General features: G+C 23.3%; 1 long non-coding RNA gene across 2 annotated transcripts in view; it reads left to right on the top strand.

The window, feature by feature from the left end:
* The first annotated feature begins 21772 nt into the window (after positions 1-21772).
* LOC133665750 (uncharacterized) overlaps positions 21773-24632 on the top strand; it is a 90447-nt gene continuing 87587 nt past the window's right edge. For both annotated transcript variants that reach the window (XR_009828997.1, XR_009828996.1), the window contains exon 1: positions 21773-22012. This is a non-coding gene — a long non-coding RNA (uncharacterized LOC133665750). The remainder of the gene's footprint in view (positions 22013-24632) is intronic.

Below are 24632 nucleotides of genomic sequence, written 5' to 3'. Positions count from 1 at the left end.
CATTTAAAATACAAAATACATTTAAAATAAAAAATAACAATACGTTTGATGGATTAAGAAACATTATTTTAATGTTATATGATCAAATATTTATTTCTGGAAATTAAAAATTTAAATTAATTTTTATTTGAGAATATATAAAATGTTGAAAAAAATTTAATTTAGTTTACGTTCATTACATTGTTACATACAATATTATATTAGCAAAATTATATCTGATAAAAACTAGTCATTAAAGAAAGTTATAAAAATATAAATATTTTACATTATCATTCATTCATTTCGAGCGATTCATAATTATTAGTGGCTAAAATACTTATTCTGATGCATAATTAAAATTAATTTGCTATATTTCAATAATAGAATAATAAATTCAATACTTAATATTCAATTCATTTAATATATATGTTATAAATAGTGTTAAAAATGACAACATTATGTGGGTCATGACTAACAAAGAACCACTGTTCTAATGCCTAAATAAAATAAAGTCTTACAACTTTCCTTATAAACTCGAAATAAACTCAAAGATATTCGTAATTGGTTAAATATTATATTATCAATTATACCAATTAGTAATGACTATGTTGTAACACAAATTTAAGAAACATATAAACTTATATAAATAATATTTAAGCTTATACAAAGATTCTCCAGATATTATTATCTAATTTTATCAGTATTTTTATTAATAATAAAAAATTTTTCAGATCAAATTAAATGATTTTAAGAATATTCTGATATTATTAATGTTTTTTTTCTTCGTAGACGAAGGATATGCACAATATTTGCAATATTTTACTATTCATATTCTGCTTGTCTTCCATATGATAAATTTTCAAGTTAATAATCTTTTAAAATTAATGACTTTTAGATACAGTAAAAAAAATGATTTAAATATCTTTTACGGATCTATTTACAAAAGAACTAGTAAGTCATGTAATAACTCAGAATATGTCTTTCTGTAATTATTTAACTTAAAAAAAAAAACATTTTTTGTTATAGATAACAATCATGCAAATCGAGATAATTATATCTAAATCACTCTTTTTCATAAACTTAATGAATACGATTATTAAATCATTGGTGACTAATTTTAAAATATTATTAAAAATACTAACTCTGTAGATGTTGTTTTTCAATTTTTTTTTTAATGGCCAAGCAAATTTTAAGCTTTCTATTCTAATTTTTAGATAAAATCGTTATCATACATTTTAATATATAAATTAATATTGATAATTTTTCCAATAAAATTTTTTATAAAAATCGTTTAGATTAATAATAATAGAAATATAAAAATAGTTTTATTTATCTCTTCAATTTCCTTCGATTTAATAAATTATTCAAATTTGTAAAAAATATTTATGCTATTTTTTAATTTACTGAGATTTTTTGAAAGCATTTTCTTGTAATTAAGATTTCCTTTTAATAAAATAATCCGACTTAAACTTATTTCTTAAATATAAGTTAAATATAAGTAATAAATATGAAGATATCAATAACATTCTAACATAGTTATAAGAACCTAAGAATATCTTGATATATTTTAACATATAACACTTTTACATATTAACACTTTTGTAATCTTTATATTTTATTTATAAAAAATAAGATTTGCATAAAATTTATAATTATTATTTTTATAGTTGTATTGAATTTAATATAACTATAAAAATATTATATAATACATATTTATACAACAAAAATAATTAATTAAATTCAAAATTAGAGTTTTCAAAATAATATGTAGAAGTTTTCTAGAGAATAATTCTAATATTGATCATTAATTTGTTTATGATTTTTTCTAATTATCTTATATCAGAAAAAATTTGCATACTATTTACTTTTAAAAGAAATTTTTAAACAAATTAAATTAAGATTACATAACATTGAATTCAAATTTATTTTATAATTTAAAAGTTATTTATTATTAAAAAAAAAGAAGAATTATTTAATGATTTTCTAATATTTAATAAAAGTTATTAAATTAACATTTACATTAATTTAATTATGTATGATATTATGTATACATTACGTTATTGTTAATTATGTATTAGTTATTATTAGTTATTAATATTATTAGTTATATATATATATATATATATATATATATATATGTGTGTGTGTTAGTATTAGTTATATATAATATCTTTATTGTAAATATTAATTTAAAAAATCATATAAAGAAAATTTGAAAAATTCAATAATAAATAAATTTCTATGATTTTTAAATATAAAACTTATTAAATAATTTTTTACAATGATTTTATATTATAATTTCAATCCTGTTAGCATTTACTTGTGGCCAAAAGTGTTCGTAAATGCTCGTAATCCTTTATATATATGTTCAAAAAATAAAATAAATACTATTTTGTAATTAACAATCTAACAACAAATTATTAACAATAAATTCTATTCAAAGAATCACGCTAAAAAAAAAAAAGATAAATATTCAGAAATTTCTTAAATATATTCATTAACATCGAAAACGAAATCGAAACTGTTTATGTAATAATTCGGACAATCGGAAATCATGCAAACATTTCATGTTCGTTAACATAATATATTAAATTAAAAATATTCACCAACTAACGCTAAATGTAAACTAAAATATGTTATCGAAAACATTCTACAACTTCAAAAATATTATTTTAGCAATTCAGATTCTGTGAATAATTAATATTATTATTTAAAAATACGAAAAATCTTATACTTTCAATTTAGAGATGTTATCATCAGTAAAATCTGTTTCTTTTTTAGCAGAGAAAAAAATAGAAATCAAAAAACTATTTAAAAAATTTACATATCTTAGCATTAATCTAAATATTAATATATTTTTTATACATTATAAATATATTATTAATGTATTATTTTTTATTTAAAAAAATACATAAAAATTCAAAATATTCAAATTCAAAATAGATTTAAAAAAATTATAAATAATTCTACATTTGTTATCAATTAATATTTAATATTTCTATGAAAAAAATCCGTTATACTCATTAATGATTGAATTGGAATGGAATGTATAAAAGTTAAATTACATAAATTATATTGTAAATTATATTCTACATATATGTGCAAATATGTCTGCATATATTCATTTGTTATTCTTTAAATCATTAGTTAAACAATTAATTGATAGAATTATAAATATATTATAAATATAATAAAAATTCATTATATTTATTAAATATAACTCGTATCAAATGAAAATCGAAACAAGTAAGAATGTATTTAATATAAACAGATATATGACATAAATTTGAATTTTAAATGTAATTCTCCATTTTAAATTATAATTTTATATATCTTAAATATTTATGTGAAATTTATATGAAATTTTTTGTTATTCTAATAATGCAAGTTCTTTTTTGTTTATGGAAATCAAAAAATTAAATGAATCTTAATTTATAATTATATTTATATATTATATTTACTATAATCCAACATGGAATATTTTAAAATTATTTTAAAAAACATTTCAAAATTAAATCCATAAAAAAATCTTTTTTTTTTTAATTTTAGAACTAGTAAGATATTAATGATGAGAGAATTCAAATAATTGATCTTAATTGAGTTAATTATTTTAGTATTATACTATTATATACTGCTTTATATATTTCATTTACAATAAATTTTATACTGTGATAATTAAAAAAAAAAATTAAATAAAAATAATTATTTACGAGTTATAAAAGATATTTTAGCATTCAAAAATATTACTGAAACAAGAGAAATATAGCGAATTAATCAATTATAATTGCAATTGATATATATAATCCATATTGTAGAATATAGGTTTAAAATTTAGAATATATTGAAGAAAAAAAACGAAATAATATTTATAAATTATATATCTTTTATATTATGAATTAATATCATTCTTCTAATATAACTTTTAAATATGCATTAATTTATTGAAAAAACGAGATTGTATAATTTATGCCAAATTTTTATTTTACAATATATCCCCAAAGAAACGAAAAACCGAAATAATATTTATAAATCATATATCTTTTATATTATGAATTAGGATAGCAATTTTAAAAGAGAAAAATACATTCAACTAATATCCCGTACCATCATATCAGTATATATTATCACAAGCCAAGAAAAAATGTACTCAAGTAAAAGAAATAACGAGAGAATAAATAAAAATTGGAAAATTAACGCCATCCCTAAAATATCTTAAATAAAATAAATAACGTAAAAAATAACTATCAGCGCCATCTCTAAAATTCCGCAGATAAAATAAATAACCTAAAAACTATCAGCATTATATTCTGTAAATAAAATAAATAACTACGAACGCCATCTCTTGAGCGCTAAAAGTATTTCTGCGAATCTAGGATGAAGTAGAAAATCGAGCTACCGACACAGTCCAGAAATAAAAAAGGAGCGACATCTTATGATACATACAACGTTCTGCAATATCAATTTCAAGAAACAATTTCGTACGTCATCTAACATATTATAGTCTAAGTACGTATACAAAATTAAATCATAAAATGAAAATCTGTATATTTATATCACGACCCAAACAAGAAAATTATCTGTATTTTTTAATTTTTTACTTACAAAAATAATATCGATTAATTGATAAATGTATCACCTATGATATAATATATAAATTTATATTATTTATAATTATAAATACCAATATTTTATACATTCATTGTCTTGAAAATATAAAATATTGATAATTATAAAGTTTAAAATAAAAAAAAATAAAATATATTTATAAGTGTAATTTCATTACAATTATATTTACTTCATTGGCCACCATCACTTTAATGTCAACACTATTATCATTATTTATTATTTTACATATTACTCTAAAATCTTCACTTGAAAAAATTTCACGAATTCTTAAATTTAAATTAAATTTAAAAATATCTTAACTGTAATTTAATTATTTTTATTATTTTTCAATCAAAGTTTTTAAGAGACACAAAATAGTTTTTTTTATTTGATTTGATATTTGATTTGATTTTATATTTGATATATGATAATAAATACTTGTAATTTTTGTTTGTAATTTATACTTGTATTAATTAAATGCTTCTTTTTAATCTCTGTTTAGTATATAAACTGTTTATGCATAGTATAAATCTAAAAAATCTTTTTACATAACAATTTAAAGATTTGTTTAGAAATTCTACTTGCAAAAAAAAAATCTTAAAAAAGAATTAACCTTTAACGATTTCACATTGATTTCTGAAAAAATAAAACTGCAAAAAATTAATAAAATTTCAGAGATATAATTATTTATTAAATCATGATAAAGTCAAATATCATATATCACATTTTCCTGAAATATGTAATTGATGCTACTTTCTGAAAGAAATTTATTCACAGAATTAATATAATAAAAAGGAAAAAAAAGCAACTGAAGTATTATAGTCTTGTACAGTATAAAAAGATAAGTTTTATAATGAATATTCACTAATATTAATTTAAAAAAATTTAGTAAATGGAACTTAAATTCAGTATTTTGAATGATTTGAAAAAATTCTCATTAATAACAAAAGCAAACATAATTATTATAACAGTATTTTCTGTAACAAATGCAGAATATAATAAGAGATGCTGAATAAAATTTAATAGTCAGAAAAGTTATTAATATAAAAATATTTTTCACATATTTATTTTGCATGAAATAAATATTTTTTTATAAAATAGAAATTTTTTAAAATCAATTACAATGAGTACTTTATTATATTTGCAATATTAATTAACTTATAATTGACAAAAAAAAATATAAAAAAGAACTGAAAAATTTCAGGAAACAATCAATCATTTACGCACTATTTTATTATTTACTTACTACTTTATGCATTCAAATTTAAATAATGTGACATTAATAATAATGAAAATATATAATAATAATATAATAATAATAATATAATAATAAAAATGAAAAATCTAGTGTGATCTCTTTAGTGTCTTTATAACATAATCACCCTCGTAGCTTTTTTAGCTACTTAAAGTGAAAACATGAATATTTCCACAATATCAGTGGAAGAAACATGAACATTTAATATTCGCAACACTATTTGAAGAAATATTAATAAATAAATATTATTAATAAATAAATATTATTAATAATAATTATTAATAATAATTACTACTTTAAATAAAGTAAAAAAATTATTATTAATTAATAGTAAAGAATGTAATGAGAATTCATATAAGTTTTAATACTACTATATAATAATTTATAATAAAAAAAAATGATATTTCAAACGCGATAACGCACATTTCAACGCAACACTAATGCAAACGCGATTCTTATTTTAACACAACACTAATTCCATCCGTTTTTAATTAATAGCAAGATTAATAAAAAATCGCGATGCTCGTAATAATTAGATGTAAATAATGGGTCAACATGCAAATCAACCGAACGATATATCTACAATTACTACTAAACGAGTACAATGACAAAGTAGTAACAATGATTTCCCATTCTTTGGATCCAGGCAAGATCCAAAAAATGAGAAATCGTTCGTTGGAGCTCTCTTCGTGACAATTTGTCAAACCTCTTTGGTGTTTCTCTTTCGAGCGCAATGCCCGCTGAAACTTAAATCTAAGCTCGAGATTCACTATCGCAAATCAAAGAAGAAAAAAAAGAACTAAATCGCGAAAACTAAGAAGCATGAACGATCGCAATAATCATTCTCCGTACATGCACAGAATCTCGAACACAATGTTCGTTTCGAAACTTCGCAACCGCGATCGCGGAATTCGAAAAATCGATAAGCGAAACCAAAGAAACGAATAGCATCCTCCATTCGTCTCAGCTTTACCCTCAATTTTTCAAATTTTATTTCCTGAAACAGATTGTTATACAAAAACGCGCATACCCGATCAGAGACTGTGACAACCTACCCGGCCCTACCTACTTATAATTAATAAACACACGGAAGTATACTACCTATCCTATCTAGTTCTATATTTAAAAAATGGCAAAATAGACATATCAACACATTTATTTCACGATTCTCACACATAACACTCGGGCGTAAAAACTTACACTAGGAAAAGCGTCCCGGGACTTCCGATACCCGAGCTTGACACACTACTCGCACATACCACAACTTTACATACCATTTTCCTGAAATCGACTGACAATAGCTAACGATTATTGAGTTATATCTACACTTTAATTTTAATTATAAATACTTATTGTCAATAAAAAAATATGTCTTTTAAGATAATTAAATCATTAGAATAATAAAAATTTTATACCATTATTGTAAATTCAAAGTAAGAATTATAATATCGCATATAAGTTATTATTAGAAATTATAATAGAATTAATCGTAAATATTATAAACATCTCAAGTTAATACTATACAATTATAAACGAATCGACGCAATTCCACAGCTTAATCACACACACACATAATGTGAAAATACATCGTGCACGATAAACTAACGCATCCTCAGTCGGTGAAAAATTGTTAATAAATTTATCAACTATGATCATCATATCCATCACCTTTCTCTCATTCAAATAGCATCTAAGCATATGAGTAAAATCCTGACAATAGATGGAAGGGATTAAATTCGAAAATCCTGAGCTAAAGAATATTAGTGTATTTAACGGATTAATGTTCTGTAATTCAAAATTTGTTTATTTTATTTTAAATTTTAATCAATTTTGATAAATTTACTTTACAAATCTAATTAGTTGTTATTAATTTTAAGAAGAAAAAGTAAACAATGAACAATAAATTTGAAATTTATTAATAATAAATTTGTATATTGTAATTAATATATGTAATTAATAATAAGAAATTGACTCTAAATGAAATATTAATAAGAATAATCTCAGGCGATCTCTTCATCAAAGTATATTTTCGAAAATGCAAAATCAATGTGCAAAACTTGTTACCCTGATTTAGAAATCTACTTGTCGCGAAATATCTTCTCATTCATAATATTTTAGACATTTTTTTACAGAAAAAAATAAAATATTTTCACATTTCAAGTCATGCTTAACTTTATAACAGAAAATCAAATAATATGATAAAATTAAAAGTTATTCATTATATTCAATATGAAAGATTATTATATCATGATATAATAATTGATATTTTTATTATAACGAAATCAGAGGATACCTGATCTTTTCATTAAAAGAGATTTAATTCAAGTCATTTCAATATTTCTCATTTATTTGAATATTCATTTTTATTCATAAATATATTCATAAATGTATATACTTATATAATTTTAATTTTACAAATTATAACGAAACTATTTTCAATTATAATCAAACTAATTATTTATATTATATACTATTAAAACATTATTATTATAAAATTAACTATCAATATTATTTTTTCCAAACGCGATGTGCAAAAAGCTCTATCCTAATTTAATAAATAAAACATCAAAAAAAAAAAAAGAAATGTTATTACTCACGGATATAATAAATGACCCGCGATCACTGTGCTCGTGCAAAAATCTATGTATACAACCAATCACCCGTGTCGATTCGGATCTTTCATCCTATGACATGATTGAGTGATTGGAAGAACGTAAATACATGCGACTCACAAACGATGCGAAGAATCTACAATGCTATCCATAATCCAGAGCACGTCATCACGAAATAATCATCAAGTACTGTAACAAAAAATGAAAAACTATAATTTAAACACAATACTGATTATTTGAAAAAATTAAAATAAATGGAAAATATATAAAAATAATTATCTCTTCGCGTGATGGATGATCTCTTGAAAAGCACCGATTCTACTTTATACCGAAAACGAATATTTATACACACACACATAAAAAAAAGAAAAAAAATTACTATCTCGTCCGTATAATTTTCAATCGGCGAACAAGCACTGTTCTCTATTTTGTACTGAAAACGAATATTTATACACAAAAAAAAAAAAAAGAAAAACAAATTATTACCTCATCTGTATAATTTTCAATCGTCGATCAAACACTGACTTTAATTTCGCGATTATAATAAATAAATTTAATCAGAACTTTCATACTCTAAAATATCAAAAAATTATTACGCAGCAAACGCTGAATCTATCGAGCGCAATCACAAAAAAAATTTCTGAAAATAAATTAATATTAGTTGGGGCGAGAGAAATTTATAAAAAAAGAAGTTACTAAAAAAAATATTTTTTCCATAGTTTCTTTCTTCTTTCTATCGAATATACTTATTTCAAAAAATATTACTAAATTATTATTATTGAAACTATGGATTGATTATTATCAATTTTTTACGAATAAAAAATTTTATATATAAGAAGAGAGAATAAATATTTTTAAATTATTATTAAAAAAAATATTATTAAAAATTTATTAAAATATTAAAATGTTATTAAAAAAAATATTAATATTTATGGTAATAAATGTTCATTAAAAAAACAATAGAAATAATGTAAATATATATATAGTAGAAAAATAAAATAAAATAAAATTCTCTTTGACAAACTATGACGGCATTCATATTGGAACTTTTCCCGCTCGTGAAGTTGGACGAGTCCATGTATCCTTTTGGACGAGTCCATTTCTTGTATCTTTTTGGACGATTCCATGTAGAACAAATAATAATCTGTAAAATTTAAATAAAAATTTACGAATATATAAAATATATAAAATATATATGATTAATCGATCATATTAAAATAAAGTAATAATCGAACACAAATTCTTTTTTAGACCATATTTAACATAAACTAGTTCGAAGTTATTTATAAATTTAATATTAATATTAATTCCAAATCGTTGTGTTATGCGTATGCTATAAATGGTTTTTTCGAGCTATAATGAACAATCGAACGATAATTTGCCCAAATGAAAATTAAAATATAAAAGAATTATATAAGGATGAAGGAACGAGCAAAATTCAATATCAATTCCACAAAATACGAAATATCGATAATCTCAACGATATACACAAAATACACGATTGACGAAAAATGCACAAATGCAAATGCAAAATACTAGATTATTTTGTTATATAACAGTAAATGAATTATTAAATAAACGAAATTAATAATAATTTATAAATTTATAAATAATTTATAAAATATGAACAAAATTATTTATTGCGTAGTTGAATCATCAAAGCTGATTACGATCGACACACATCTTATCACTATGACTTTCCACAAGAGACTGACACCACGCGTTAAAATTCGTCCTGTCGCTCTCTGATTGGTTAGCATCGTAAACAAATTCGATAATCAAAATCGTATCGAAAATTTAAGCATGATATAATATATTTTTAATTACATTAATTAACAAAATATTAAAAAAATTATTAATATATTTCTATAAAATTAATTTTTAATTTATTTATTAATTATTTATTTAATTTCTATATTTGTATATTTTTTTATTAATTTATTTATTTATTGATTTATTCATCGATTATCAATTTATCGATTAATTTATTACTATATTTTTTTATACACTTTCTTATTCTATACGTCAATTTATTTATTTATTTATTTAAATCTTTATAGTTTATTTATTGATTTATATTTTTATCCATATAATTATTTATTCATTTGTTTAATGATTTATTTATAGATTTCTTTATCTTATTCATTTATTAATCATATAAATGCATCGTTTTATATATTTTTTTATTTCCTCCTTTATTTATTTATTTATAGATTTATTCATTATATATCATTATATTATTATATTATATTATATTATATTATATTGTATTATTTATTCATTTATTTATCTACTAATTTACCTATTAGATATTATTGCAAACTTCATTCTTTTGCTCATTTATGTATCAATCTATTTATTTATTTATTCATTCATTTTTTCATTGATTTATTATAAATATATAAACATTGTTGCAAACTTCATTTTTTTGTTCATTTATATGAATTATATGAATCTATTTATTTATTTATTTACATGTTTATTCATTTTTTAAATGGTTTACTCTAAATATGTTTTACTAAACATATTGTAAACTTTATTTTTTTGCTCACCTATTTATAAATCTATATATTTATTTATTCATTTATTTATTCATTTTTTTTATTAATGACATTACATTATTAATTTATTTATTTATTTATTTATTTATTCACTTATGATCATTCTTTTAATCTTTTTTATTCTGCTCATTAATATATGCATAATATTATATTGCTTTATTTTGCATGGCAATGTATTATTTATCTTTTTGCTCATTTCTGTATATCAATTTATTTATTTTCTTTTTTATTCATTTTTATATTAATTCATATTTATGAATCATATTATGATTCATATTTTTTATTGATTTACATTTATAAACCAAAATTATTTTTTTCATTTATCTTTTATTTACATTATCTCACTTATGCATGCATTAATTTATTTATTTTTATATTTTTCTTTATTTATTTCATTTAATTTAGAAAAATAAAAAGAATAAAAAATAAATAAATAAATTGAAATGAACAAAATGATAAATAATATATTGCCATGCAAAATAAAGCAATATAATATTATGCATATATTAATGAGCAGAATAAAAAAGATTAAAACAATATTCATAAGTGAATAAATAAATAAATAAATAAATAAGTAAATAATAAACTTTAAATATGAATAAATAAATAAGTAAATCTATATATAAGTGTCTTAGAAAGTAAATATATGTGAATCTATTTATATTTATAATTCTATAATGTATAATATATATCTATATTATTTATTTATTTATTTATTTATTTATTTATTCACTTATGAATATTGTTTTAATCTTTTTTATTCTGCTCATTAATATAGGCATTATATTATTTTGCATGGCAATATATTATTTATCATTTTGTTCATTTCAATTTATTTATTTATTTTTTATTCTTTTTATTTTTCTAAATTAAATGAAATAAATAAAGAAAAATATAAAAATAAATAAATTAATGCATGCATAAGTGAGATAATGTAAATAAAAGATAAATGAAAAAAATAATTTTGGTTTATAAATGTAAATCAATAAAAAATATGAATCATAATATGATTCATAAATATGAATTAATATAAAAATGAATAAAAAAGAAAATAAATAAATTGATATACAGAAATGAGCAAAAAGATAAATAATACATTGCCATGCAAAATAAAGCAATATAATATTATGCATATATTAATGAGCAGAATAAAAAAGATTAAAAGAATGATCATAAGTGAATAAATAAATAAATAAATAAATAAATTAATAATGTAATGTCATTAATAAAAAAAATGAATAAATAAATGAATAAATAAATATATAGATTTATAAATAGGTGAGCAAAAAAATAAAGTTTACAATATGTTTAGTAAAACATATTTAGAGTAAACCATTTAAAAAATGAATAAACATGTAAATAAATAAATAAATAGATTCATATAATTCATATAAATGAACAAAAATGAAGTTTGCAACAATGTTTATATATTTATAATAAATCAATGAAAAAATGAATGAATAAATAAATAAATAGATTGATACATAAATGAGCAAAAGAATGAAGTTTGCAATAATATCTAATAGGTAAATTAGTAGATAAATAAATGAATAAATAATACAATATAATATAATATAATATAATATAATAATATAATGATATATAATGAATAAATCTATAAATAAATAAATAAAGGAGGAAATAAAAATATATAAAACGATGCATTTATATGATTAATAAATGAATAAGATAAAGAAATCTATAAATAAATCATTAAACAAATGAATAAATAATTATATGGATAAAAATATAAATCAATAAATAAACTATAAAGATTTAAATAAATAAATAAATAAATTGACGTATAGAATAAGAAAGTGTATAAAAAAATATAGTAATAAATTAATCGATAAATTGATAATCGATGAATAAATCAATAAATAAATAAATTAATAAAAAATATACAAATATAGAAATTAAATAAATAATTAATAAATAAATTAAAAATTAATTTTATAGAAATATATTAATAATTTTTTTTTAATATTTTGTTAATTAATGTAATTAAAAATATATTATATCATGCTTAAATTTTCGATACGATTTTGATTATCGAATTTGTTTACGATGCTAACCAATCAGAGAGCGACAGGACGAATTTTAACGCGTGGTGTCAGTCTCTTGTGGAAAGTCATAGTGATAAGATGTGTGTCGATCGTAATCAGCTTTGATGATTCAACTACGCAATAAATAATTTTGTTCATATTTTATAAATTATTTATAAATTTATAAATTATTATTAATTTCGTTTATTTAATAATTCATTTACTGTTATATAACAAAATAATCTAGTATTTTGCATTTGCATTTGTGCATTTTTCGTCAATCGTGTATTTTGTGTATATCGTTGAGATTATCGATATTTCGTATTTTGTGGAATTGATATTGAATTTTGCTCGTTCCTTCATCCTTATATAATTCTTTTATATTTTAATTTTCATTTGGGCAAATTATCGTTCGATTGTTCATTATAGCTCGAAAAAAAAAACCATTTATAGCATACGCATAACACAACGATTTGGAATTAATATTAATATTAAATTTATAAATAACTTCGAACTAGTTTATGTTAAATATGGTCTAAAAAAGAATTTGTGTTCGATTATTACTTTATTTTAATATGATCGATTAATCATATATATTTTATATATTTTATATATTCGTAAATTTTTATTTAAATTTTACAGATTATTATTTGTTCTACATGGAATCGTCCAAAAAGATACAAGAAATGGACTCGTCCAAAAGGATACATGGACTCGTCCAACTTCACGAGCGGGAAAAGTTCCAATATGAATGCCGTCATAGTTTGTCAAAGAGAATTTTATTTTATTTTATTTTTCTACTATATATATATTTACATTATTTCTATTGTTTTTTTAATGAACATTTATTACCATAAATATTAATATTTTTTTTAATAACATTTTAATATTTTAATAAATTTTTAATAATATTTTTTTTAATAATAATTTAAAAATATTTATTCTCTCTTCTTATATATAAAATTTTTATTCGTAAAAAATTGATAATAATCAATCCATAGTTTCAATAATAATAATTTAGTAATATTTTTTGAAATAAGTATATTCGATAGAAAGAAGAAAGAAACTATGGAAAAAATATTTTTTTTAGTAACTTCTTTTTTTATAAATTTCTCTCGCCCCAACTAATATTAATTTATTTTCAGAAATTTTTTTTGTGATTGCGCTCGATAGATTCAGCGTTTGCTGCGTAATAATTTTTTGATATTTTAGAGTATGAAAGTTCTGATTAAATTTATTTATTATAATCGCGAAATTAAAGTCAGTGTTTGATCGACGATTGAAAATTATACAGATGAGGTAATAATTTGTTTTTCTTTTTTTTTTTTTTGTGTATAAATATTCGTTTTCAGTACAAAATAGAGAACAGTGCTTGTTCGCCGATTGAAAATTATACGGACGAGATAGTAATTTTTTTTCTTTTTTTGTGTGTGTGTATAAATATTCGTTTTCGGTATAAAGTAGAATCGGTGCTTTTCAAGAGATCATCCATCACGCGAAGAGATAATTATTTTTATATATTTTCCATTTATTTTAATTTTTTCAAATAATCAGTATTGTGTTTAAATTATAGTTTTTCATTTTTTGTTACAGTACTTGATGATTATTTCGTGATGACGTGCTCTGGATTATGGATAGCATTGTAGATTCTTCGCATCGTTTGTGAGTCGCATGTATTTACGTTCTTCCAATCACTCAATCATGTCATAGGATGAAAGATCCGAATCGACACGGGTGATTGGTTGTATACATAGATTTTTGCACGAGCACAGTGATCGCGGGTCATTTATTATATCCGTGAGTAATAACATTTCTTTTTTTTTTTTTGATGTTTTATTTATTAAATTAGGATAGAGCTTTTTGCACATCGCGTTTGGAAAAAATAATATTGATAGTTAATTTTATAATAATAATGTTTTAATAGTATATAATATAAATAATTAGTTTGATTATAATTGAAAATAGTTTCGTTATAATTTGTAAAATTAAAATTATATAAGTATATACATTTATGAATATATTTATGAATAAAAATGAATATTCAAATAAATGAGAAATATTGAAATGACTTGAATTAAATCTCTTTTAATGAAAAGATCAGGTATCCTCTGATTTCGTTATAATAAAAATATCAATTATTATATCATGATATAATAATCTTTCATATTGAATATAATGAATAACTTTTAATTTTATCATATTATTTGATTTTCTGTTATAAAGTTAAGCATGACTTGAAATGTGAAAATATTTTATTTTTTTCTGTAAAAAAATGTCTAAAATATTATGAATGAGAAGATATTTCGCGACAAGTAGATTTCTAAATCAGGGTAACAAGTTTTGCACATTGATTTTGCATTTTCGAAAATATACTTTGATGAAGAGATCGCCTGAGATTATTCTTATTAATATTTCATTTAGAGTCAATTTCTTATTATTAATTACATATATTAATTACAATATACAAATTTATTATTAATAAATTTCAAATTTATTGTTCATTGTTTACTTTTTCTTCTTAAAATTAATAACAACTAATTAGATTTGTAAAGTAAATTTATCAAAATTGATTAAAATTTAAAATAAAATAAACAAATTTTGAATTACAGAACATTAATCCGTTAAATACACTAATATTCTTTAGCTCAGGATTTTCGAATTTAATCCCTTCCATCTATTGTCAGGATTTTACTCATATGCTTAGATGCTATTTGAATGAGAGAAAGGTGATGGATATGATGATCATAGTTGATAAATTTATTAACAATTTTTCACCGACTGAGGATGCGTTAGTTTATCGTGCACGATGTATTTTCACATTATGTGTGTGTGTGATTAAGCTGTGGAATTGCGTCGATTCGTTTATAATTGTATAGTATTAACTTGAGATGTTTATAATATTTACGATTAATTCTATTATAATTTCTAATAATAACTTATATGCGATATTATAATTCTTACTTTGAATTTACAATAATGGTATAAAATTTTTTATTATTCTAATGATTTAATTATCTTAAAAGACATATTTTTTTATTGACAATAAGTATTTATAATTAAAATTAAAGTGTAGATATAACTCAATAATCGTTAGCTATTGTCAGTCGATTTCAGGAAAATGGTATGTAAAGTTGTGGTATGTGCGAGTAGTGTGTCAAGCTCGGGTATCGGAAGTCCCGGGACGCTTTTCCTAGTGTAAGTTTTTACGCCCGAGTGTTATGTGTGAGAATCGTGAAATAAATGTGTTGATATGTCTATTTTGCCATTTTTTAAATATAGAACTAGATAGGATAGGTAGTATACTTCCGTGTGTTTATTAATTATAAGTAGGTAGGGCCGGGTAGGTTGTCACAGTCTCTGATCGGGTATGCGCGTTTTTGTATAACAATCTGTTTCAGGAAATAAAATTTGAAAAATTGAGGGTAAAGCTGAGACGAATGGAGGATGCTATTCGTTTCTTTGGTTTCGCTTATCGATTTTTCGAATTCCGCGATCGCGGTTGCGAAGTTTCGAAACGAACATTGTGTTCGAGATTCTGTGCATGTACGGAGAATGATTATTGCGATCGTTCATGCTTCTTAGTTTTCGCGATTTAGTTCTTTTTTTTCTTCTTTGATTTGCGATAGTGAATCTCGAGCTTAGATTTAAGTTTCAGCGGGCATTGCGCTCGAAAGAGAAACACCAAAGAGGTTTGACAAATTGTCACGAAGAGAGCTCCAACGAACGATTTCTCATTTTTTGGATCTTGCCTGGATCCAAAGAATGGGAAATCATTGTTACTACTTTGTCATTGTACTCGTTTAGTAGTAATTGTAGATATATCGTTCGGTTGATTTGCATGTTGACCCATTATTTACATCTAATTATTACGAGCATCGCGATTTTTTATTAATCTTGCTATTAATTAAAAACGGATGGAATTAGTGTTGTGTTAAAATAAGAATCGCGTTTGCATTAGTGTTGCGTTGAAATGTGCGTTATCGCGTTTGAAATATCATTTTTTTTTATTATAAATTATTATATAGTAGTATTAAAACTTATATGAATTCTCATTACATTCTTTACTATTAATTAATAATAATTTTTTTACTTTATTTAAAGTAGTAATTATTATTAATAATTATTATTAATAATATTTATTTATTAATAATATTTATTTATTAATATTTCTTCAAATAGTGTTGCGAATATTAAATGTTCATGTTTCTTCCACTGATATTGTGGAAATATTCATGTTTTCACTTTAAGTAGCTAAAAAAGCTACGAGGGTGATTATGTTATAAAGACACTAAAGAGATCACACTAGATTTTTCATTTTTATTATTATATTATTATTATTATATTATTATTATATATTTTCATTATTATTAATGTCACATTATTTAAATTTGAATGCATAAAGTAGTAAGTAAATAATAAAATAGTGCGTAAATGATTGATTGTTTCCTGAAATTTTTCAGTTCTTTTTTATATTTTTTTTTGTCAATTATAAGTTAATTAATATTGCAAATATAATAAAGTACTCATTGTAATTGATTTTAAAAAATTTCTATTTTATAAAAAAATATTTATTTCATGCAAAATAAATATGTGAAAAATATTTTTATATTAATAACTTTTCTGACTATTAAATTTTATTCAGCATCTCTTATTATATTCTGCATTTGTTACAGAAAATACTGTTATAATAATTATGTTTGCTTTTGTTATTAATGAGAATTTTTTCAAATCATTCAAAATACTGAATTTAAGTTCCATTTACTAAATTTTTTTAAATTAATATTAGTGAATATTCATTATAAAACTTATCTTTTTATACTGTACAAGACTATAATACTTCAGTTGCTTTTTTTTTCCTTTTTATTATATTAATTCTGTGAATAAATTTCTTTCAGAAAGTAGCATCAATTACATATTTCAGGAAAATGTGATATATGATATTTGACTTTATCATGATTTAATAAATAATTATATCTCTGAAATTTTATTAATTTTTTGCAGTTTTATTTTTTCAGAAATCAATGTGAAATCGTTAAAGGTTAATTCTTTTTTAAGATTTTTTTTTTGCAAGTAGAATTTCTAAACAAATCTTTAAATTGTTATGTAAAAAGATTTTTTAGATTTATACTATGCATAAACAGTTTATATACTAAACAGAGATTAAAAAGAAGCATTTAATTAATACAAGTATAAATTACAAACAAAAATTACAAGTATTTATTATCATATATCAAATATAAAATCAAATCAAATATCAAATCAAATAAAAAAAACTATTTTGTGTCTCTTAAAAACTTTGATTGAAAAATAATAAAAATAATTAAATTACAGTTAAGATATTTTTAAATTTAATTTAAATTTAAGAATTCGTGAAATTTTTTCAAGTGAAGATTTTAGAGTAATATGTAAAATAATAAATAATGATAATAGTGTTGACATTAAAGTGATGGTGGCCAATGAAGTAAATATAATTGTAATGAAATTACACTTATATATTTATTTTTATTATTAATATATTTTATTTTTTTTTATTTTAAACTTTATAATTATCAATATTTTATATTTTCAAGACAATGAATGTATAAAATATTGGTATTTATAATTATAAATAATATAAATTTATATATTATATCATAGGTGATACATTTATCAATTAATCGATATTATTTTTGTAAGTAAAAAATTAAAAAATACAGATAATTTTCTTGTTTGGGTCGTGATATAAATATACAGATTTTCATTTTATGATTTAATTTTGTATACGTACTTAGACTATAATATGTTAGATGACGTACGAAATTGTTTCTTGAAATTGATATTGCAGAACGTTGTATGTATCATAAGATGTCGCTCCTTTTTTATTTCTGGACTGTGTCGGTAGCTCGATTTTCTACTTCATCCTAGATTCGCAGAAATACTTTTAGCGCTCAAGAGATGGCGTTCGTAGTTATTTATTTTATTTACAGAATATAATGCTGATAGTTTTTAGGTTATTTATTTTATCTGCGGAATTTTAGAGATGGCGCTGATAGTTATTTTTTACGTTATTTATTTTATTTAAGATATTTTAGGGATGGCGTTAATTTTCCAATTTTTATTTATTCTCTCGTTATTTCTTTTACTTGAGTACATTTTTTCTTGGCTTGTGATAATATATACTGATATGATGGTACGGGATATTAGTTGAATGTATTTTTCTCTTTTAAAATTGCTATCCTAATTCATAATATAAAAGATATATGATTTATAAATATTATTTCGGTTTTTCGTTTCTTTGGGGATATATTGTAAAATAAAAATTTGGCATAAATTATACAATCTCGTTTTTTCAATAAATTAATGCATATTTAAAAGTTATATAGAAAAATATTAAAAATTAAAAATAATTTAACTTTTATTGATTTTGGAAAAGATATTTTTGTTTATAGTTTTGCATTATTTTTTATCCAAAAAAATGTAATCTTCAGATAAACTACTTTCTGTAAAGATTATGGCAATTTTTTTCTTGATATGTTGAAATGATATGATGAAATTTGTTCGATCTTAATTGTAGATAGTAAAATATAAGTATATATAGATAGATAAAATTCAATCTAGCAGCACAAAAAAATGTATGTAAATAACTATGAAAATAAAATCCCATCTGGATGATAATATGTAAAGAAAAAACATTATTTTCCATAATGGAAAAATGGAAAACTCTTTATAAAATGTATATCAAGTTCGGTAAAACAAGAATTAATTTTAAATTTAATTTTTCATTTGAATTCTTTTTGATGATAGTTTTTAGTAGTTTTTCGACCAATTCAATATTTACATCATAATCGAACATTATCGAAATTCGCATGTTTCTCATTTTTCCGCAAAAATGATCTCACACAAGACTGATTATGATACCTATTTACCACTATTCATAGCAAAAACTCAATGGACATTCCATTTTGTTTAGTCCAACACTTATGAGGCGTCATTATTTCTGTCACCACATATCTTCTTGCTATCTTTTCTATGTTTCTTTTGTATTGTCTATCTTTTTCCGTTAGCAAAAATATTGACATTGCCTTCCTTTGTCTGTCAATCGCAAAACGCCAGATTTAATCGAGCGTACCGACGAAATTCTCTCTCGAGAAAAGTCGTCTCGTTTTCTCCTCGGCTCGTGTCTTCTTTTGGTTAAATTAGTGGCTCATCATACGTCGAGACAGCTCGAAAGAAGAAGAGTCATCGACGGTGTCTTTTCTCTGGTACTCTCCTTGTCATGTGCTTGGAAAAAAACTTGACCGAAAAGTGATCCACGGTTCCGGTTAATGAGAATGCAACAAGGTGTTTCGAAGTGAAAACTTTCGCTAATAAACAATTTTCTGTATTATCGGTGTAAATAATTTCTGCTTAATGAGAATGATCATCATGTTATAAATAATAATAGAGTAATAAATGATAATATGGAATTTCAATTTGCTTTTTGATGCTTTTCGAAAATTAGTTCATTAAATTTCGATTTAATTTAATCTCCATACGTTTTTTTTTGCATTTAAAAATTTTAAATAAAAAAAACGTTTAATTAGGAGATTTTATTTTTTTATGTGAAAACATTTTTTTGCGAATAATCTGGTGCTTTTCTTGTGCACAGAAATTTTTATTCACATGATAATATTGAGTATAATAATAAAAGTAGATTTTTGTAATTAAAATATGTACATAGTATGGAACTGCCATTCCAGTTATTTGTTTCACGTTATTTGTTTCAGTTTTCATAGTTATAATCATGTGTAAAAAGCAGTGCTTCATATATGCCTATAACATATTCCATAACAAAATATTTTATTCAATTTCTTATTTGTTACGTTATATTAAAATTTAATTTCAATTCCGATCATTATTAACGTTGTAATCTTATTCTGAGTGAAATCGGTAACGTTGAGAATGATATTAAAATGATAAGCGGATTCTAATATCCTCAAGACAAAAAATGCATTGAAGGTTAGGTTTATTCTGTATTTCGTCTATGCCAATATATTTAATTTTTAATCTTTCTTATATATTACAACTATAATTTTCTTTTTTATTATAATATTTCATTTTATTATATATTTAAAAATAAAAATATATTATACTATAAAATAATACAAAAACAATACATATATTTTAAACGAATCTATTTATATATTTATTTATAAAAACAATAATGAAAATAAACAGCTTCGTTAAAAATTTTTTAAATTAATCGTGGTTCTTTAATATTTTTTCATTAAGGTAACTTCTGGTAGATGGCTCCATAGGCATATTAAAAGTACGAATGATTATAACAGTACACGATATGTATAATATGTTAATATATAATCTTTATTATATATTAATATATTGAAATAATAATTTAAAGAATGATTCATTTTCATTCAAAAAATATGTCATTATAAAATAATGATCAGATTGAGAAATAAAAAATTATATTCTTTTAATAAAATAATCAATAAAAAAACATGAATTAGAAATTTTATAATTTATTGTTTCGATATGCCATATGGAAATTATTCGTGATTAAAAATAATAGAAGATTAATTAATTAATATTTATCACAAACAACAGAATTTGATAATTTATAAAAATTTGCTTAGTTTATAGTAATTATTATTATTTAATATAATTATTGTAGTAATAATGCAATATAACTTCAACTAATTTCAAATTTAATTATATTCATTAAAACATTAAATGTGTTTCTTATTTATTTACTACATATGCAAATACAATATGTAATTATTTGTTATCAAAAATCATACATCGAAAGTAGTAGTGGAAGTAAAACTGTGAGGACAGTGGTCTGATTAGCTACAGGTTCGAACTACTTCGGCAAAGTCCGTGAAGGCGCTCTGAGATTTTCATTTCTCAATCGTACAACGGTGGTCAGCTACGAAGGTCTTGAAATAGAAGAGAATCTCTGATCCGCATCATAAAAATGTAAGTTTTTCTTTTATTCTTTAATTTCAAAGCTCTCGATCCTTTATCGAGAAGTCTATTTCACCTTCTCATCATCGTTCTTGCGTATTAAAAGCGTGCTACAATTTCTCGATATTTCTTTTCTTTTTTCTTTGTTTCGAAGAACTATACAGTTATATTTTTAAAAATAATCCTTCGTTCTAATCACATATCATATATTTATATTATATTATCTTAAAATTATTTGACTTTATTTAACTTTAATGAAAAAAAAAAAAGAATTGATTTGACAAATATATTCGTTTACGTTAGTATATTTTCCATGTGTTCAAATAAGAAAGATTAAAAAGAAATCTATTCCACATTTCTTCTTTCTGATTATTACTTCTTTCTATCCTTAAAATATTTAATTTTGTTTTTCGAATAAAATCTAAAATCATTCGATCATTAATCGCAAATAGCGAAATCACGGATACAAAAATAGAATTGTGAAATTTGCAAGGAAATGGAAATGGAAAGAAATAAACAAAAGAAAAATTTGAGACAATATAATAGTTCGTAATCTAAAAATCTAAAATCTAAACTCGTCAATGATAATCTAATATCAAAATATAATTCATAATAACAATTTTATACTTGTCATAAGAAATAAAAACAACAACAAATAGGAAATTAAATCGTTTACCATGTATGAAAAATTGATCAAAATCAAATAATACGAAACATTAATTGACTATATATCGATTTTAAACGACTCAAATGTCGTCTTTCTCACAACACGTGGTAACACTTATACTGGTGGTATACTACGCATATACTGAAAAGATGGAAATTAAAAGATCGAGTAGAAGAAGAAGAAAGAATATATGGAATATACGAGAGAAAGAAAGAAAGAAAGAAAGAAAGAAAGAAAGAAAGAAAGAAAGTTGCGTGTCGTTAAGTGTAAATGAAAGAGAGAGAGAGAGAGAGGGAAGAAGCGGTCTGCAAGAAGATTCTTCCAGTTGCGGGTAGTAAAGGTTGTGGAGTAAGGGTAGGTGGGTGGTTGTGTCGACGAAGGAGAGCCACAGGAGGACTGGTGGTGAAGAAGGAGGAAGAGGCGAAGGTGGAGTAGGTGGATGAGGATCAGGAGGTGGAGAAAGAGGGGAGGGGGAGGAGGAGGTGGAGGAGGGTGGTTTAGACGGTGGTGGGAGTGGGCCGAGCTAAGACGCGTAATGACGCCCTGAATCAATATGTGAGGCACTGAGATATGCATACGAACTAAGACAACCGCACACCAACCAGCCACGGCTCCTCTGCTCGGCGTCGCGGCGTCCGCGCCGTGGCGCAAAAGGAGGGGAGAAATTAAAGACGAAGCAGGCACAAAAATAACGACCCACCGGCAGAGTACCGGCTCTCCTTCTTTATCCATCGCCTCGCTTCCTTACGTTTCTCTCTCCCTCTCCCCTTCTCTCCACCCCCTCTCCCCTCCCCCCTTGCCACTCCCGTCCACTATCCCTCTGCCTATCCCTCTATCTTCTTTTCTCTCTTTCTTCCCGTACTTTAAACTTTCGCCGCCTCTCCTTCCTCACCTCGGCCGAGATTCTCCCCGTCTTTCTTCGTCGTCCTTCTTCTCTCTCTCCCGAAGACGTGACTGCACGGCTGAGATGAGACCATGAGGCAGAGGGATACGCGCCGCGCTGTAGTAGTAGTCGTTCCTGTTCCAGAGAAAGAGAGTGAAAGAGAGGTGGAGGAGGAGGAGGAGTGGGTGGCTGGAGGAACAGAGAGAAAGGGTGGGACTCACGGTGAGAGTGAGAGAGGAAACGAGGGAGAGGGTTGACGAGAGAGAGCCGGAGGAGACGATCGGTTAGTAGATCGTTTCGATCGGGACAATGGTCCCCGGCTCTCGAGTGGATCCTTGAAACGATCTTATCCGTACAGTCTTAATCCACGTCCCCGCTATTATTCGCTTTTCCCGGCACAAAGAAATACAAATGCCAGTTCCGTAATAGCCTGCGAATGTATGTATACATGCAAACCGATGGCTCGCCGAAGGAAGAAGGGCGGGAAGAGGGGGGGAATGCCTTGATACCGCGATTAGAGATGTGAATGCAGACAGGAGTGATACCGTTGTGTGTAGATTTTAATACGATAAATGGCACGGTTCTTCTCGTGTCACGCGTACGCCCATAGTTTGAAGTTGGAAGTTTTCGGCAAGTTGATCCTATCAACGAGCTCGTTACCGACAAACCTTACAGGATTCCTTTCCCTCCTCCCCCTTTTTTTTCTCTCGATCTGATAATCGATTCATAGATCAGCTCTAGACCGATCTTCGTCCCAGACCATTCTCCAAGTCATCTTTATGCAACCAGGAGTAGCTCGAGAAGGTTTCTTGTTTACCATTATGTCTAATATGGTAATTGATTCGTCTTTGAAAGTTGCATCTATTTTTGAAATTCTGCTTTATTTAAATCGATCCTGAGATGTAACGTACATATATACTTGTAATTTATACATGGCATACGAAAGTATACGATTAATTAATTGTTAATTCATTATAGCATTACGTAAAATTAAACATTAGATAGAAAATAATTGATCATTATATATGAATATACGAAGCTCAATTGTTGGCTATTTAATATTCACAATGTGATGCAATAAT

Source organism: Apis cerana, linkage group LG2, assembly GCF_029169275.1.
Source record: "Apis cerana isolate GH-2021 linkage group LG2, AcerK_1.0, whole genome shotgun sequence".
Taxonomy (NCBI): Eukaryota; Metazoa; Arthropoda; class Insecta; order Hymenoptera; family Apidae; genus Apis; species Apis cerana.
This window is presented reverse-complemented; position numbering and strand designations above follow the sequence as displayed.